Raw genomic sequence first — 20,804 nt, forward strand, 5'->3', positions numbered from 1 at the left:
GGACAATGGAGTATGTATGTATACAAGTAGTACTACAAAGTACTTTCACACATTATTTTGTGATGAGTGGTTTTCTTAAAATCCCATTTTCGTAGATGAGCCCCCTATAGCTCAGAATATATACTTTGCTCAAGGTACATGAAGTGGGATAAGAATGCAGGTCTTCTGGAGCCAAATTGACTACTTTTTGTATAACACTCTTACATTTAGCTGTGATGAACAGAAGATGACCCAATGGATTTTAGAAGGCAGGGAATTCAGGAAAAAGTTGTCCAACAAATCTTCCCTTCATTAGTAAATACTAGGAGCCTACTTCATGCACTCATCTAGGAGTATAAGGGTAGTCCTGCCTTCAGGAAACTCACAGTGCCTGATCGAAGAAGCTGGTGAAAAGGTGATTATAGCTCAGTTATAAAGCAACAGTTAGTGTAAAATACACAGAAAGTAGTTTGCTACTCCTAGTCAGATCTCTCACAGAGCCTTGTACATGCTAGTACTGAGATGTTTGTCATCTTGCTTGTTTTCCTTTAATACTGGGTAAGTACTGATGACTTTCTTTGAAACTATTCTGCTTAAAATCACTCTGATTTAGTCCCAGCTACTCAGGAGGCTGAGGCAAGAGGATTGCATCAGCCCAAGAGTTTGAGGTTGCTATGAGCTCTGATGCCATGGTACTCTACCCAGGGAGACAGATTAATCAGAAAAATCACTCAGATTAATCATACCTTTGATAATCCTTAGCTTTGCTCACAAGACCTTTTTATGATCTAGTTCTTGCCTACATGTCCAGCTTCACTGTTCACTTCCCTCCACCTTCCGGTCAAACACCAAATTATACAACCTTTTTGTGTCTTTGTATCTGCTTTTCCTTTGGCTAAAATGTCCTTTCCCCCCTTTTCTTCCTCACTGGCTACTGTTTGGTTAAGGATGACATTTGTGAAATGTTCTCTGACATGTTAGCTCTATGGCACAGCACAGATCACGTTGTACTGTGACTGTGCCATCTAGACCATGAGCTCCCCAGGGAGAGGGATTATTTCTTATTTGATACTATTTTCCCAGGGCTTTCCCAGATCCAGGCAAAGATGGACAGGAAGAACCCACATCATGGAGATTCTGGATGTGCCTCATGCTCTCCTAGGTTTGTTGAATTAAGTTGTACAGAAGTCCATCAAGGGGGAGCTGGGGACAGTGTGGGCTCCTTTGCACAGTGTCAATGGCAGGGGCTGTGAAAGTGAAAAGAAAGCAGCTTCTCAGTGCCTGTCATTTTAAAATGCCATCACTGTCCGCCACATTTTCTAAGTAGACTCTTATAATCACCTCCGATTCTTTCTCCTTCACATACTACCTGCCCCCAGCTAATCACTCACTAAATCTTGTCAGTTCTACCTGTCCCTGGAGCCTGCTGGCCTCTTGCCATTGTCATTGCCAGTTCTTCAGTTCAGGTCCTCTTTATCTCTCATCTGGAATCAATAGCTCCTGACTAGTCTTCTTGCTTTCCATCTCTCTCGCCCTTCATTCCACCTCTCATTTATCCTTCCCAGTCCTGCCAGGATGTGATTTCCAAATCTCTTTGTGTCACCATCCTGATAAAAGCATCCTAGGGGACTCCGTGACCTGCAAGAAATCCAGATTCTTTAGCATCCTCCATCTTGCACCAATTTCCTCCACTTAGCCTCACTCTAGCTGGCTGGATATTGTACAGTTTCTTGAAACTACCACGCTCTCGAGCCTTGGCGCATGGTGTTTCTCTGCCTAGTGAGCGTGCTTCCCTCCTGGCCTTCAGGTGAATTGCCACTCGTTTTTCAAGGCCCACCTCACAAGCCTCTTCTATCAAGAGTTGTGCAAGGTGAGGTCATAGAGAGAGAAGGTTAGCTATTAAGGAAAAAAAAAGAAAAATAGGGCCAGAGTTGTAAGATTTGATATATAATCTCTATTAATGCACTTACTGTACTGTATTATAGTTATTCTTGCATTTGTCTCTTTCTCTCGGAGTTGGTGTTTTGTGTTTATATTCTTAGCATACAGCATAAGTACTCCGCAGTTGTTTGCTAAATAACAAACAATAACAATATGTGTGCTTTTCACATATCATCTCATTTAATTTAATCCTCAAAACCATTTTCTGTGATAAGTGTTTGGTGACAAGAAAACAAGCTCAAAGGGATAGACATTCCTCAACACACACAGGGTTGTGGGCTTGTGAAGAATGGTGCTGTTAAAGAAAAAAAGAAAAATAGGTCCATGAACCTAGGTCTGTTTCACTTTAAAACTTCCCCCTCTTGAGTGAAAAAAGAAAAATAGGGTCAGGAACCTAAGTCTTGGAACCTATGTCTATTTCATTCTAAAACTTCCCCTCTTGAGTGATTCTAGGGGGCAATTTTGCCCCCTTCTCTGCGGACATTTGGTAATATCTGGAGACATTTTTGGTTGTCACATCAAGGAGGGTTATTGGCATCTCCTGGATACAGGTCAGGTATACTGCTAACATCCTACAATGCACAGAAAAGTCCCTCAACTAAGAAATATCTCGCCCAAAACTCAGTAGTGCCAAGGTTGAGTGTCTCAATCTCTCTGAGTTGCTATAACAAAAACCATATACTTGGCAGTATATAAATAACAGAAATTATTTCTCACAATTCTGGAGGTTGGTAAGTCTGAGATCAGGGTGCCAGCAGACTCTGTTGATGCCACTTTCTGGTTTATAGACAGCCGTCTTCTGGTTTCGTCCTTCATAGCACAGGGGGAGAAAACTCCCCAGAGCCTCTTGTGTGAGGGCACTGATCCCCTTCATGAGGGCTCCACCCTTATGATCTAATCACTTCCTAAAATCCCCACCTCCTGATACCATTACTTTGAGGGTATGAATTTTTAGAGAACACAGATATTCAGTTTATTGTATTGAGAAACTTTCTCTATGTCATATTGATGGAAAGCAAATAATCAAAATAAATGCATCCATTCCTCTGTGGGGAATCAGTCTGGGCTGAAGACAAATTTTGGAGGTTTGAGGCCAGTCATGAGCCAATGGCATTTATAGGTGGAAAAAAAAAAAGACTATTCTGTCTCATCCTTGACCTGCCTCCTCTTTTGTGGTCTGTCTTCACTGCATTCGCTCAGTTTTCCTCTTTCTATCTTTTCTTCCTTTCTCCATTTTTCCTTTTCCTCAGTAGCTCTAATTTAGCTTGGGGAAGGCAACCCCAACAGCTCCAACATTTTCAAATCTATTTTCTAATTAGAAGGTAGAGTCAGTATATAGGAAGCTACAGGTTTCAAACTGACACCGTCTCTAGAATCTGGGAACAAGGCCAAAAATGTCACCTTCTGAAATTGACAGCAAAATAGATGAGATTAATCGCTATGATAATCTTCCTGGAAAATAACTCACCTAAGAACTTCTTGGTAAGTGTGCTGCTGATAAGACTTGGCTGTTTCCTGTTCTCAGCCACAATCCAAGAATGCCTCCTCAGGAAGGCAAACATTTAAAATGTAATATGTGGGATGAACTAGCAATCTAGGAAATTGTAAAGTGTTTGTCCTGAGGAAGTGTTCTAATGGAGGACACTTCTAATGACTCCCAAGTGTAACTGCTTGTAATTGTTGGGTATGCTTTGTGTTTTTGCTTTTCTTTCTCTGAGCATAACAAATCCTATGAGAGAGGAAATAGGTTTATTTTATTGATGTCTCTGCCAGCAGAGACATGGAAGAGTCATTGCTAGAGAAGGTGGGAATTAGTGGTGAGTGCATGTAAGGGGGCGGCCATGGTCACAGGAGTCTTATTCCTCCCCTGAAATGATTGTTAATCAGAAGCCCCCAAACCCTGGTTACGTGCAAAATGTGTGTGTGTGTGTGTGTGTGTGTGTGTGTGTGTGTGTGTGTGAAAGAGAGAAATAAAGAGCGAGAGAGAATGTGTGTGTATGTATTTTATTTTCCCTGGGGAAAAGGTCTGTAGCATTCCTTAAAGGGGTTCCTGACCTCCAAAAACTAAAGCCCCCCTGCCCTGGTTTTTGGAGCACAGCTACTGGGGATAATGAAATAGAAAGAAGACAACCTAGGAAAGGCAAGAGAAGTGAGTGTCTCCTTTCTTTTCAAAGTTCAGATTTAAGGATTGTGCCTACACAAGGCCCCTTAACATACGTGGATGAGGTTCCCAATTTTATCACAAAAATAAGAAGCCCAGCATGCAATGGAAAGATGAACTGTAAGCAAACATCAAGGCAGAACAGAAGACTGGCCTGCAGGGCACTGGAGGGAAGTACAAAGGGTGAAGAGAGCACTTGGAGAGAAGGAAGGAGAGAGAGGATGGTTGTGTGTGGGCCTGTGCACACATGTGGGATGCGGGGAATGAATACTAAATTCTTCTACATATGCCAATACCAATGCTGAGAGTAGATTCTACAGATGCCCTGGGGTTGCTGACAGTAAGAAAAAGGTTCTTTGAGGATGAGTCCTAGGAAGCTGACAAGGCAATTAAGAACATGTCCTTTTAAAGTTCTTTTCAGGCTTGGTGCCTGTAGCTCAGTGTTTAGGGAGCCGGCCATATACACTGAGGCTGGTAGGTTCGAACCCAGCCTGGGGCCTGTTAAACAACAATGACAACTACAACAAAAAAATATCCAGGCATTGTGGTGGGTGCCTGTATTCCAGCTACTTGGAAGGCTGAGGCAAGAGAATCGCTTAAGCCCAAGAATTTGAGGTTGCTGTGAGCTGTGATGCCACGGCACTCTGCCAAGCGCAACATAGTGAGACTGTCTCAAAAATAAAATAAAATAATAAAGTTCTTTTCAGTTGTAAGTTTCAGAAACCAACTTTAGCTACAGGACTCATTTAAAGGATACTGGGTAGTTCATAAATTCCAACAAAAGAGCTGAACAAGGAAACCTGGGGAGGCAAGAAATTGGGGACTTTCCTAGCAGGTGACCAGCTCTAGTGACCTCTAATCTCTGGATCTCTATATTTAGGATTTACCCAAGAGAGAAGTTAACAATGGGGACAGGTCCCAGAGAAAAGGAAGTCATGAGCCAAGGAATCACCGCCGTTGTTGTTGACCATAGTCGTCAGCATTACTGGTTCAGAGCAGGTGACCTAGCTTGAAAACACTGGGAGACTAGTACCCAAGTCTTCTATTGCCAGTTACATACTGTATGCTCTCAAGGCACATTCTGAGTTTCTTAACATTAAAAAAACTAATTAACAGGATTGGTGTGGGAATAGGGGGGAGATCTTTCAGGCAAAGGAAACAAAAAGGGCAATGGCCTTTAGGTAGGATGAACTTGGCTGCTCAGAAATAGAAAAAGGCCCTTGTGGCTAGTGACTCATTCTCAGAGAGTGGGGAGTAGCATAAGGGCATTCAGAGGCTTGATGGCCTCACACGGGACTGCAGACCATGGTGAGAAGTTCAGGGATTTGTGCTTTCCTAGGGGTAATAGAAAGCCACTGGAGAGATTTAAGCAGATATAAATTACATGTACAAAAACCACTCTGGCTACCCAGGAGAGAGTGGATTCTAGAAAGGGTTAAGTCAGAGAGACAGCACTAGAGATGGTGAGCACTAGGTGGAGGCAGCGTGCCTCTTTGTTATTTTGCAGCAAGAACAGACAGGACTTGTTAATAGACTTGAAATCCAAAATGAATGCCGGGCTTTTGGCTTGGGCAAAAGCCAAGAGCCCAACTAGATGGATAGTTATGCCCTTTACTGAACTGCGAAGAAGGATGGAAGGAGTAGATTTAGGGAGAAAGACATCCCGGAATTGATCGTGTTGAGTTTGAGATGTCAGCTGTTTCACAGAGAAAGCCAGAGGGGCAGTCGGATACCCATCGGGGAGTCACCGTATCACAGTTGTCACTTAGAGGCAAGGGCCGCATGAGATTGCTCAGGGTGGGTTGGGCAGCAAGTAAGACTGAGCTCTGGGCTCTGTGGCTTAGGAAGTCTAGCTGGCCAGCAAAGAAGACTGGGATGGGGGGTGGTTATTTAGGTTAGAGAAATGCCATTTTGTTTTTCACGTGTGGGCTCTTAATTTGTATTTCTTAGTAGATAAACATTTGTAATTTCTCTATGTGATATTCAGTTTATTTTGGACATACATTCTTGTTTATGAATATATTTCTCAGATTCGTCTAGTAAATGTCACACCTTTGCAGTTCCAGACTTTTCCTTGTTTAAATCATTGGCAAAATCTTTCTGGTTTCCCTTTCCATGTGTTTGCGCAGCTGGCAGGAGTTCACTGGGCTTGGGAGGAAGGCCATGTCTGCCAATAAATCTCTCTTTGGACCAGTAAATATTTGGAGAAGGTCCATTAACCGTATTAAGTGGTCATGGATAAACCAGGTACTTGTGGGCAGCTCTAATAAACCACATGCAGGGAATCAACTTTGTAGATTATTTGCAATAAAATTTTGATCTTACATAGTGTTAAATTAAAGCCCGCCTAAGCTGTCTTGTGGCATTATGCATATTTCTGAGGTAGCTCTTGTCATCATTTAGCATATGAATTTGTTTCAAAAGCAGTCCAAGCAAAGTAAAAAGGTAAGCCTGCTGATTATGTATGGTTTATGTATTTATACACATATATATGCACAAAGCAAACAAAACCATAAGAATTATACAGGGTGTCCATAAAGTTTGTGTGCAATTAAAATAGTTGGCAATTTTAAATTGCACACGAACTTTACGGACACTGTATAGCTCCTTTTAATACAGTTTAGTACCTATTACATATCAATCAATTAGTCCCCCTAAGGACACTAGCTTTCTTTATTTTTCTTTCTTTCTTTCTTTTTTTTTTTGGGCTGGGGCTGAGTTTGAGCCTGCCACCTCTGGCACATGGGGCCAGTGCCCTACTCCTTGAGCCACAGGCGATGTCCCACATCTTCTTTATTTTTCAAGTAAAAACAAAATTTCCCCCCCTTTTTTTTTTATCAAAACAATAGATTAATTATAGAAAAATGGGAATAAAGCTTTCCAATTCTAAAGGGAATTTCAAACACAACAGTCATCATTACCCACAATCCAAAGATCTCCCCACTTAATACCTTAGGGCAGGAGAGGGGATCCTGCAGCAGAGGTCCACAAGTGCAGCCTTTTTTGACTGGATCAAAATTTTACCGAACAAATTCTTTTATTTTTCTTAATGCATTTTTGTTCATCTTTTATATTTTTATTTAATTTTTAAAATGAATGTATTTAGAATACCAAAGAATAAAATAAATTTCAACAAAATACTCTTCCCAGATTCACTGGTACAGTTAGAACATTAGTAAACCGTAAGGGCTAACTTGACAGCTGCTCCACTCATGAGCTACTTCCCCTGCCTGCCTGGGGCTACTACCACAGGAGGCTGGTTGGTGAGAGTTTATGGGGATAGGGTACGTCAGTCTGTTGTCAGCTTTTGACAGTGGGGCACTGTGTTTCTGTTTGAAGTAGAATCTGTGAATAGTTGCACAGCTCGATAGTATTTTTTAAAATTCTGTCTACTCAACAGTCAAAGAAGACCAAGAGAACACGGAAGGAAGAAAATCCTTTTAGTGAGCATTGGGAACTGCCAATATTATCTTGTTTCTGCTAAAGATAAGATGATTTGCTTGCTTTCTGATACTGCAATATCAATCTTAAGGAAATTTAATGCTCAACAGTGTTATAACATCCATCAGACCACAGTATTTTAAGTTATAAGGAGAGGCATGAAAGTTTGGATTGCAGAAATTAAAAGGTGAAAAGCAAAAGCAAGGACAATTCTTTCAAGCAGCAATAAAACCTGGAAATAATGCCACTGAAGCAACTTATAGAGTAGCTTATATGCTCGGGAGAAAAGGTGATGCAGAAATTGTGAAGGCATGCATTGTTAAGGCCGTAGGATGCTTAGACCCTGGCAACTTGGATCCACCTTCCGTGATGGGGAAACATGAAGAATTTATTCCGCAGATTAAAAAAAAAGTATTAGCAGATCCAGATGGTCTCATTTCTTTTTCAAAATCTCTGTGCTAAAGGTACTATATTAACTTACACTTCGCTACAAGAATTGTTAACTATATTTGTGCAAATGCAACCTGGCATCCTCAGCCTTATAACATGCTAAAATTGAATGATGAGGTATTCAGTGTGGAATAGCCCTATTATTCTAAACCTTTAGTCTCCAACCCCCAGGGGAACAAACCTGTACCCCTCCATGGTCTGTTAGGAACCCAGTTACACAGCATCATTGCCTAAGCTCCACCTCCTGTCAGATGCGCCCCCATCTCCCATCCGTGGAAAAATTTTCTTCCACGAAACTGGTTCATGATGCCAAAAATGTTCCGTTCCATGACCTGTTAGGAACCAAGCTGCACAGCCCGAGGTGAGCAGAGGGCAAAACTCTATTTGCATCTGCTCCCTGTCACTTGTATCACTGCCTGAGCTCCCCCTCCCGTTCCATCCTCCCCCAATAAAACAATTGTCTTCCATGAAACTGGTCCCTGGTGCCAAAGGGGTTGGAGACTGCTGTTCTAAAGTGTATTGGCTAGTGCAAGGACAAGTGTTAGCCAAAATTTTATCTCTGTGAAAACATCTAGTTAAGTTTTATGAAGAACAGAATCAGCAATGTGAATTATTGTGAAAAGATTTCTATAGGGATGCAGCATTTCTGTGTGATATCATGTCAAATCAAAACACCTTGAATATTTCTTTCCAAAGTAAAACTAAGTGGCAAAAAAATTCAAGCTATCTTTTTCTCAAAACACTTCTTCAAAAGGAAATTTCAGATGAATATTTTCTCTAGTTAGCAAAGGTTGGTCATTGGTGAGCAGGATGATATATGAGAATCATCTGAAGACTACACACTTGTTACAGACCTAGTGATCGGAGAATACAATGAAGGGTTCACTGACAGAGAATCATGACATCACACTCAAGGTAGCATTTTAGCTTCACCTAGTTCATATCACAAGGCCCTTAAAGAACTATAGATGGAATTAATTAAGCTCTCACTAGATGACATTTTAAAGTCATTGTTTGATGCTAAGAAAGATCCAATTGAAATATGGGAAAATGGAATACCCATGCCTTCGGCAACATACCTGAAAAATGCTTCCTTGCTTTTCAGCCACTACTGTGAATCTACATTTCCTTACCTAATCAAATCAAGACCCCCTTAAGGTCACAAATGACTGATACCCATCGAAAGGATCAGATAAAACTCCAGCCCTCCATGCTGCAACCAAATATTCAAATGTTTTCCAACAAAAGGCAGATACAACAAAGTCATTAAAAGGTTAGTTAGCTGGCCCAGTGGGTCACACGTGCAATCCTAGCACTCTGGGAGGCTGAGGCAGGTGGATTGCTTGAGCTAAAGAGTTCAAGACCAGCCTGAGGGAGAGCAAGACCAGGACTCTACTAAAAATAGAAAAACTCACTGGCATTGTGGGGAGTGCCTGTAGACCCAGCTATTCAGGAAGCTGAGGCAGAAGGATCCCTTAAGCCTAAGAGTTTGAGGTTGCTGTGAGCTATAATGCCCTAGTACTCTACCCAGAGTGACAGAGTGAGCTCTGTCTCAGAAAAGAAAAAAAAAAAAAAAAGAAAAAGGCTAGTTAACTTAAAAATTAACAAATAGTTTTCATTTTTTATTAAGTACCTCATAGTTAGAGTTTTACAAAATAATGTACACTTTTAAGTATATCTAATTGAAGTTTCTTGAATGCAGCCTCATTTAACTACAGCTAAATTAATGTGGCCTCCACGTGAAAGGAGGCTCCTTGATCTCTCCCATCTTAGGATACATCCTTCCAGATCACTGTGGATACACTGTGAAGTTTGGCATCATGCCATTCATTATAATTTAAAATAAGCTTAAAAAAAAACTTAGCAGTGTCTTGTGAATATCTTTCAATAGTACCCCATAATAAATATTCTTCAAGACTTTCTTCAGACTTTAAGTGACTGCCAAGAATTTCGCAGTATGAATAGACTAATTTAGCTATTTACAGATCAGTGTTTGCATTGTTTCTGGTTTTTGTTTTTGTGTTCTGCTAGTATATCAATAAGGATACCTTTGTCACTAAACCTTTTCCCACAGTATCTTCTTATTTCCTTAGACTAAACTTTTGGAAGTAGATTTGCTGAAGTAGAGCATTCTGATGCAGTTTGCCAAATTGTTCTACAGGTTGAATTAATATATACATCTACCAACAATAATTGCCTGTGTCAACACTGGACCTCAGAAATAATTTTTAAAAATCTTTGTCAAATCAAGAAAAAACAATGGCCTCACATCATCAGTTTAATTTGTATTTCTTCAATTACTAATGACGTTGAACATTTGTCATCTGCTCATTGGTTACTGGCATTTCCTATTTTATGACTTGATTTTCCACATCCTGTGTTCAATATTCTCTGAAGATGCTTGTTACTGATTTGCAAGATCCCATGTGTTTTAAAATATTTCCCCTCTTCTGTCATTAGCCTTTTATCTTTTGACCTGAAATGGTTAAAAAGTATATGTAATTTAGGTCAGTTTTTCTTTTTATGATTTTTGTATCTGTTGTCATTTTTAGACAGCATTCCCCAACTCAATATTATATAAATTTTTACCTATGTATTTTGAGAGGAAGATTTGTCCTCAACATTGAGTGGACAGCTGATCTGCTGGGCTCAGGTGGAACAAACAGGCAGAAGATGGGAGATCGTCTCTCTGTCCCTTCTGGAGAACGCTACTGTTTCCTCCTGCTCTTGGACATCAGACTCCAGGTTATTTGGCTTTTGGACTCTGGGACTTGCAGTGGCTTGGCAGGGCTGTTGGGCCATCAGCTTCAGACGGGGGCCTGTGCTGGTGGCTTCCTTGCTTCCCAGGCTTCCAGACTTGGATTGAGTCATGCTATGGTTTCTCTGATTCTCCAGCTTGCAGATGGCCTGTTGTGGGACTTCACCTCTGTGCTTGTGCAAACCAATTCCCTGATAAATCCCCTTTCATATTTTCTGTTGGTTTGGTCTCTCTGGAGAAGCCCAACTAATACAATGATTATGATGGCAGACCTCTTTTACTGTAACTGACTTTAATGGGAATGCCTATTGTATTTGAGTTTTAAGTTTGAAGTGAACATTTGTTATTTTGTCAAGAAAATATACAGTTCAATAACATAGGTTCAAACTGTGCAAGATCCACAGACACTGATGGAAGATTCAGTATCCATGACTTGAGAAATCCACATTTAAGGAGGGCCGCTTTTCCTATACTTGAGTTCCATGGGCTGACTGCAGGACTTGAGTACATGTCGATTTTGGTGGGGTCCTGGAACCAATCCCCTGGGGATACTGAGGGTCAATTGTACTTTTTTGTAGTTCTCCAACGGTTTGATTTTTTATTAATATCAGTTTGAATTTGATCAAACAAAATAAACTTTCGCCATCTATTTTTTTTTTTTTGAGACCAAGTCTCAAAAGGCCTGAGAGTCTCAATGGCCTTTACCCAGGCCATTGTCACCCTGGGTAAAGTGCTGTGGCATCACAGCTCACAGCAACCTCAAACACTTGGGCTGAAGCGATTCTTTTGCCTCAGCCTCTCAAGTGGCTGGGACTGCAGGTGCCTGCCACAATGCCTGGCTGTTTTTTGTTGTTGTTGTTGTTGTTGTTGTTGTTGTTGTTGTTACAGTTGTCATTGTTGGTTGGCTGGCCTGGGCCAGGTTTGAACCCACCAACTTCAGTGTATGTGGCTGGCGCTGTAACTACTATGCTACTGGCGCTGAACCTTCACCATCTATTGATATTATCTTCTGATATTTCTCTAATTTTAACATATTATACTAAAAAAAAAAATATTATACTAAGAACTTTTCTAATAGTTCATATTTCACATGGTTTGAACCATGTATGATATTTTTATTATAAATCCTATCAATATTTAGTAGTGCCTAATAAACTCTAATCATACACTTCTTAATCTAATTTGCCTTTAAAAACAATTAGAAAATTTGTATCTTTTTTCATAAATGAGATTTGTCATTGTAATCTTTCTGGTTTCGGTACCATTTTTTTTTTCTTAAAATATAGTTCATCTAATATTCCTACTGCTGTTCATGCTTAATTTTTTATTGCACTAACTGGTACATTCTTTAATTCTTCAGAGAGTTAATTTTTCATTTATATATTGTGATGGCAATTTCATGCATCCACTTGACTGCACTAAGGGATGCCCCAATAGCTGGTAAAATATCATTTCTGCATGTGTCCATGAAGGTGCTTTCAGAAGAGATTAGTATTTGAATTAATAGACTGAGTAAAGAAGATCACTCTGCCAATGTGGCCAGGCATCATCTGATCTGTAGAGGATCCAAATAGAAGAAAAAGGTGAAGAAGGGTGAATTTGCTCTCATTTCTTAAGCTGGGACATCCAACATCTCCTGCCTTCAGATGTCAGCTCTGCTGGTTCTCTGGCATTTGGACTCTGACTGGGTCTTATACCATTGGCTCTCCTACTTCTCAGACCTTTGGGCTTGGTCTTGACCTACACCCTCAGCTGCTCTGAGCTTCCAGCTTGTAGAAGGCAAATGGAGACCTTTTTTCAGCTTCCATAATCAAATAAGCAAGTCACTCATAGTAAGTTTCCTTCTTTCTTTTTCAAAACAGAGTTTCACTCTGTTTCCCAGCTTGGGGTGTAGTGGTGTGATCACAGCTCACTGCAGTCTTAAACTCTGAGCTGAAGGAATCCTCCTGCCTCAACCCCTGGAGTAGCTGAGACTGCAGGTGCATGCTACCATGCACACTAATTTAAAAAATGTTTTTGTAGAGATGGAGGCTTGCTGTGTTGCTCAGGCTGGTCTCAAACTCCTGGCCTCAAGCCTCAAGTAATCTTCCCAGTTGGCTTCCCAAAGTGCTTGGATTATTGGTGTGAACCACCTCACCCAGACATACATTTCTTTCTGTCTTTCTATATACCCTATCGATTCCGTGTCTCTGGAGAACCTCGACTAATACATATTATTTTCTTTACTTTTTACAGTTGTAATGTGAAACGTATTAAACATACAGAATAATGGTAGTATACTTTTGTACAGTTTAAAGGATAATAATAAAACAGTCACCACTTAGCTTAAGACAGAATAGCAGAAACACCTGGAAGTTGCCTTCCAATTGCATTCCTCTTCTTCAGCAAAGGAGAATATGATCCTGAATTTTGAGTTACTATACCCTGCAACTGGACACAGTTGCTGACACCTGTAATACTAGCACTCTGAGAGCCTTAAGGTGGGTGGATTGGTTGAGCTCAGGAGCTCGAGACCAGCCTGAGCAAGAGTGAGACCCCTTCTCTACTAAAAATAGAAAAGTTAGCTGGGCTTTGTGTCTGGTGCCTATAATCCCAGCTACTTGGGAGGCTGAAGCATAAACCTAGGAGTTTGAGGTTGCTGTGAGCTAGGCTGACACCATGACACTCTAGCCTGGATGAGACTGTCTCAAACACAGACTTTTGAGAGTCTCATTCAACAGAGTAAGACTCTGTCTCAAAAAATATATATATATACACATGTATGTTCTTACCTACATATATATTATATATACCTTTGCTTTTTGCTTATATATATATATATATATATCTTTTAACAATATGTTCTTTCATTTGACTGTTTTTGATCTTTCCATATACCCATGGTCCTTGGCTTACAATGGATTATATCCCAATAAACCCAACACGAGTTGAAAATATTGACATTGTCAACTTACAATGGGGCTTTCCAGAGATAGCTTCATTGTAAGTTGAGGAGTGTACTGAATGTGTATTGCTTCTGCACCATGGTAAAGTCGGAAATCCTAAGCTGAACCATTGTGAATTACAGAATCCTACAGCATATGTATCTGTATGACACTCCTTTTGCCCAGTATTATGTGTATGTGATCCATCCATGCTGGCATATGAGCTAAAGCACACTCATTTTCACTGTGGTACCATTGTCCATTATACAAAGTTATTATCTGTCCGGCTATTCAATGACATTTTTGTATTTAAGTTGCAGAGTAGAAATCTGCTATTTCTCAGTGTAAGTAGCCCATTTTGTTTTGTTTTCAGGCTTTTTTCTTTATGTTTGACATTCAATATTTGCTAGAGTAAATCCAGATGAATCTTATTTTATTAAGTTTGCCTGGCACTTCTCACAGTGGCCCCTTTATTTCTATGTCTGATGAATTTTCTCCATGTTCTCACCCTCATAGTGGAAGGGCTGTGTTTGAGCACTGCAGGAACAGATATGTGTGCCCTTATCCACTATGTGTCCCTAGGAGACTTGTTCAGTCTTGGCCCAGGAAACAGGTCTATTTTTTAGACCTTAACACCTAGAAAGTCTTTTGATGCATAAGGTGTAAGAAGAGCAGTGTCCATGGCTAAGTGACCTTACCTATGGCCGAAGCCCTCCCCCACCCCATCGACATGGCAGTTGAAGCCCACAGGGGCAGCATGACCCCTCAAGCCAGGGTGGCCACCCTCCCCAGGGGCAAACCTCATTTGCACCTCTGCTCCATTTCCCTCCCTTTCTATGTCATGCACAAGACGTGAGCGTACCTGGGACAACCTGGCCCTTCTTGGGAACTTCAGCTCCTGTTCCTTTCTCGAGGTGGTCGGTGGTAGGGTTTGAATTTGGCACTACCCTACCCCAAATGTCATTCTAATGATCCACGCTTTCTGGTCCCTGTCACACTGAGGCATGGAGGGTTTGTCCTGTTCTGTGTTGCAGGTCATTTTAACTGTGAATCAGGAAGGGAAGATGTTAAATGCATTGACTCGGATGGTCATTTTGGACTGGGAACACTACCTGCTTCACTTGCATTGACTCTCAAGTTGAAAAGTGGGCCTTTTGTGTATTCATGATGTTTCCCAGAACCTGGCAAGGAGGGCAGGGATGGATGGAAATGAATGGGCAGCTTTTGTTTTCCAATCCATACCTTGAGAAAATCCCAGCTTAATCGGCAGGTTACAAGGGAAACTGCCTGGATGCTACCTGGGATTTATAGGTACCTGGGGGATAAACATTTGTTTCTAATGTCAAAGAAGACAGACTTTTCCTTGTAGGCTCTGGACAGCAAAAAAAGAGGCCAACCATTTGCCAAGCACATTTTAGACAAAAAAAATACAATGGAAGAGTGGACAATGCCCTTAATATTCTTCCTTTGCAGAAATCGTGTGACTAGCATTTTCTTTGACTAGAGATGGAGTTTATCTCTCATCTAATCCTGAAGTCCTGAGATATGTGCCTGCTTGTTCAATGTCACCTACGGCTCTTTAGTCAGCCTTTGAAGAACAGGACTGTCTTATGATCACATAGATATGTTTTATTGTCTTAAGGGCCTGACAAATCAGGGATACTTTCTCTTTTGAGAAATCTCTAGTTAAATTCCCCTGTATTGGCCTAAAGTCCCCTCAATATTCAGCATACAGTTAAGATTTCCCCTTTCTGTCAGGAAACCAATAGGATTACCAAATTGTGACTTTGTTTATTGTTCTTAAGTAAGTTATTTTAGAAATTCATATTCATCTTTCCAAGAGAAGATAAATTATACATATTGCAAAAAAAGGAAGAAAAGACATAGTGACTGGGCAATTCCCCAGGGAAAGGCTCTTTGTTCTCTGCTTGCTGCATAATGTGCCTGTTAGTGCAAACCTGTTATTCACTGGGTCCAAGATGGCAGTGAGTAATGATTGGGAGACTCAAGCTTACCATACTGATTATTGAGAAGATGACTGAAAGGCAGAATATTTCCCCTTCCAGAGTTATCCAATTGTGCTGTGGGGCATGGCTGTAGTCTAGGTATCTTCTTCCTTGCTTGGAGATAGGGTAGGGTAGGGTAGGAATGGTGGTCTTAGCTTTCTCAGATAATTGAAAAGGAAACTTTATCTTCAGTCGAGATCTGAACACTGAACACATCACAATCAAGTGTTTCTTGGACTTTTTAAGACAGAAGAAAAAGGGGACAATAAAATACCTCTTGGGGGCGGCGCCTGTGGCTCAGCAAGTAGGGTGCTGGCCCCATATACCGAGGGTGGCGGGTTCAAACCTGGCCCTGGGCAAACTGCAACAAAAAATAGCCAAGGGTTGTGGCGGGTGCCTGTAGTCCCAGCTACTCGGGAGCCTGAGGTAAGAGAATTGCTGAAGCCCAAAAGCTGGAGGTTGCTGTGAGCTGTGAGGCCACAGCACTCTACTGAGGATGACAAAGTAAAACTCTGTCTCTAAAAAGAAAAAAAAAACCTCTTGGATTCTTTTATGCCTATTAGAGTGTTGAAACTTTCATCATGGTGTCTCTAACACCATTCGAGTGGGCCCAACCTGGGAAGGAGGGCATGGCTGATTTGGTAAGGTTCTAAAGTAGTACACATCGAACCTTTTGATTACAAGAAGACAGATTATGCAGGGTGCTAAGAGACAGAGACAGGCCCAGGCTGAAAGAACTTGACTCTCTATTTTCTTTTCTTTATTATGTATAATGCTAGACAATATTTAGGCACTGTCTATTCCACTCCTGGATCTGTGCAGAAGATGGGATTCAATTGTCCAAATAGGCCTTGAGCATAGAGCTGGGTGCAGGGTGTGCTCACAGCAAGGCCCCTGAGAATAACCAGTGGCCTGTGGTGGAAGGGGAGCTATTCTGACCCCTTTTATGACTTCCTCAAGGGCAGAAGTCTGGATCAGTGGAGTAACTTCCTTAGTTATTTAATAACTCTGTGCCTCAGTTTCCTCTTCTGTGAAATGGTGATAGAAATAGAAAAAATAGAATGTGCTTTTTAGAGATGTTGTGAAGATTAAATGAGCTAAAGCTGTTGGGACCATTTCAGGGCCAGGGTACATGCTTAATCTATACTAATTATTCATGGCGTGATGATTACCTTGTTTGTTCATTGAAGAGTAAATTTCTGTTCTTCAATAGAAATGTTTAAAAATCAAATAATTGGATTTCTAAGTGAAGATGAACTTTTAATGGTTAAGTTGCAGATATAAGTCTTGTTGCAGATACAAAGCCTATTTTCTTGATTGGGACACCCAGAGCCTATATGTACTTTGCTTAAGCACAGTAGATTATACTCGCAAAGTCTTTTAATCTCATCTGATTCTCACGAGAAGGAACACGGCTACATAGTGATGGCAGTGGATCTCAACTCCAGCACAGTTCTTCCCAAGAGACTCCTGACACATTCATTTTGTAGCAAAGATGCCTTCCAGCAAGATTGACTGTAAAAAGAATTCTCTCTCCCATTTACTTGTATTATAAAATCAGAGATACAATCTCATGAAAAATATCTCCCAGTTGATTTGACAAAAATACTCAATTAAGGAATGAGTAGATAATGTCCTTGTTTTATTGTTTTATTTCACTATGAAACTTTAAGTTATTAAAGGGACGAGGGCTGGGATTCCCATTTTTGTAGCTCATAAAGCTACAGGATCTTGAAGTTTGGGAGCAACAGTGAATGTTGACAATGGGGTGGTCGAATCTATATATAGAAACATTTTTTAAGTATGTGTAGTAGAATATTTTGGGAACTTTTAAAAAAGAAGACTTGTGTATGAAAAAATAAAAAATAGATGTGCCTAGATGTGGGAATGAAGCGAGGAGCCACGCTCACTGGGCTTGCTTTGACCAGGCCTGTGGGTGACCTGAGCACTCTGAGGGGACGATTGCAAAGCCTCTGCCTCCTGCGTGGTTCAAGATGAGGCTCCTGGGACCAAATGACTTGACCAGGCCGCCTACACAGCTACTTATGGTGAAACCAGGACCAGGACTCAGACCTTCAATGGTACTGGGACCATTGGTACAGGACCTTCCTCCTGCTTTCTCTATACGAAAGGAATTTCTGTCATTTCGAATTAGACTAGTAGAATTGAGCACCATCCGGCTCCTGTATTTCCTGTGAAAGTTAGTTGCATGCAATATCACAATATATCAGTAGATGGCGCGATATACCATAGTGTTGTGCCTATGAGCTGTCTGAATTTTGCTTGAACTTTCCTTCCTTCCCTCCTTCCTTCCTTCTTTCTTCTCTCTCTCTCTCTCTCCCTCCCTCCCTCCCCCCCCCTTTTTGAGACAGAATCTCCCTTTGTCGCTCTTAGTAAAGTGCCAAACTCTTGGACTCAAGTGGTCCTCTTACCTTACCCTCCCTAGTGGCTGGGGCTGCAGGTGCCGGATAGTTTTTCTATTTTTAGTAGAGGCGGGGCTGGTCTCCAAATCTGAGCAATCCATTTATCTTGACCTCCTAGATTACTAGGATTACAGGTGTGTGCCGCCGCGAGGGCCCTTTGCTTGATTTTCTTAATTTGGGAGGAGTCTGCAGATTCCTGGGAATCCCTGGACCAATTTGGGAGATCCAAGAGAACTTTAAAAACTGTGTTGATGGAAAATTTCAAAAAGAGTTATTTAATCCATTATAAAGGCAAAACTCTTAATTTAATTGAAGTTCATTTTTAATAGGAAAGAAAAGGATTTTTCTCAAATTGAGCTCCCTGGATGAGAAGTGTAGTGGGGCCCTGGGGATGCCCTCCTCCCCCACAAGCTTCTATTCAGTCAGCAAGGCCTCCCTCTCTGCTTCCTAGAGAGGAGTGGGAAGGAGTGAGGGGCATAAGATTTGGAGTCCAGTACAACAGGTTTTGAAATATGGTTCATTCATTAGCTGTTTGATCTTGATTATGTTATTTAACCTCTTCTAGCCTCAGTTTCCTCAACTGTAACATAATGAAACTGATCAGATGGTGTTGTTAGGTTGAAATGAGATGATATGTGAAAATCATGAAAAAATATGTGAAAGATTAACTGTCATTATGTTAGGTATGATTATTTCACTTCGTAAAAGTGTTTTTATAGCCAAAAACATCTGAAAACTACAGACTAGTCCAAGTTTCCATTTTCAAAATGTGGGAACTGGGACTTAAGAGGACAAGTGCTGTGGTTCTCTGATTAAGTTTCACCATTCATAATACTACACAGTTATTTATGTAAAACAATACAGGCCCGGCCTAATCTTTCACAGGTGTATCCCTCCCTACTTGGGGAAACACGATATGTCCCTATTTGAATGAACAAAACTGACAGAATACAAAACAATCCTTTGCTTTATAATTTAACATGCCAAATAATACAGTTTATTTTTACCTTTTATGTTTATTTGTTCTGTTTGTAAAAGTAATCCAGAAATGTCTATAAAATTTCAACAAACGATGTGTTTAAGCAGTGATTCTATTGATGCAGTTAAAACATAGGTAAATAAACATAGGTGTTCTTATAACTTTTCAACTAGGAATTAATGCTTTGATTTAATTGATTCATTTATTAGGCAAATATCTTGGTTGAGAATGCTCACATTCACTGAATACCTGTTTTGACTACTAAGCAAAGGCTTTAATGAAGTAGGACTTCATGGATGTGTGGCCTTATGATGTTGGTTGCTTCAACAAATCATTGGCTGAAAGAATAATTCAAAGTGTTGTGGGGCCTGTCCTCATTTGTAAAGTAAATTTACTTTTAGCTTTCTATTGAAATCCACCTATACATTAAAAATTACCTTCTCTTTTCCTGAATTCCTGAGATTTCCAAATAGTTATCTTTAAAGAAAAGCAATTTCTTGAATCTATTATGATATAAACTCATGAAATCCTATGTTATCTGATACCAAGAGAGAAAAAAAGAGAGAGAGAGAGACAAACGTCTGGGTCCTGGAACCAATAATTTGAAGTTCTGGCTATTTTGAAGTTTGTCTGTGGTAGTCAGGGCAAAGCGGAGAGACCTTTGGAATCATGGGATATTAGTCTGTTTAAAAAGTGGTTTAGTTAGCTGGGCGTTGTGGCAGGTCCCAGCTTCTTGGGAGGCTGAGGTAGGAGGATCCCTTGAGCCCAGGAGATTGAGGTTGCTGTGAGTTTGGCTGACTGCATGGCCCTCCAGCCTGGGAAACAGAGTGGGATTCTGTCTCTGGAATGAAATGAAATAAGAATGAAATTAAATTAAATTAAAATAAAATAAGCCTTGGGCTTTCCCAGTTTACTTGGGGACCTTTGTTTCTTCTGCTGCCGACAGAGGGCGCAGGCATACTAAAAAGGCAAGTCTGTGACCTCCTGTGTTAGGCACAAGAAGTATCACCTCTAGGGGCCACGATGCTTTCTGGGAATCATGAAAATGTTTTAATTTTAAATTCTTTTGAAACCGATGGTATGGTGGCACATGCCTATAGTCGCAGCTACTTGGGAGGTTGAGGCAGGAGAATCCCTTGAGTCCAGGAATTGGAGGCCAGCCTTGGCAACATAGTGAGACCCCTATCTCTTAGAAAATAAATTCTTTTGAAATAAGAATAGAAAGTGAGGGCGGCACCTGTGGCTCAGTCGGTAAGGCGCCAGCCCCATATACGGAGGGTGGCTGGTTCAAACCCGGCCCCGGCTGAATTGCAACCAAAAAAAATAGCCGGGCGTTGTGGTGGGCGCCTGTAGTCCCGGCTACTCAGGAGGCTGAGGCAAGAGAATCGCTTAAGCCCAGGAGTTGGAGGTTGCTGTGAGCTGTGTGATGCCACGGTACTCTACCCAGGGCCATAAGTGAGTCTCTGTCTCTACAAAAAAAAAAAAAAAAAGAATAGAAAGTGAACATAATAATAATGAGTGTACAATCATGAATCCAGCCTAGATTACATTTGTATTAGTATTTGTAGTCATAAAATATAATTAAAAAATTCTTTTCTATAGAGGAAGGAGCCCGTGAAGGCCAAAGTACTTAAGGGTTATGGAAATTATAATGTAACCCTGAGTCATACTTCTAAATTCAGAGTCCTAAATTTATTGTAAGGGGAGAGGGAGAAGAGGGAGAAAGTTGGAGGAAGAGGATC

Source organism: Nycticebus coucang, chromosome 10, assembly GCF_027406575.1.
Source record: "Nycticebus coucang isolate mNycCou1 chromosome 10, mNycCou1.pri, whole genome shotgun sequence".
NCBI classification, from domain to species: domain Eukaryota; kingdom Metazoa; phylum Chordata; class Mammalia; order Primates; family Lorisidae; genus Nycticebus; species Nycticebus coucang.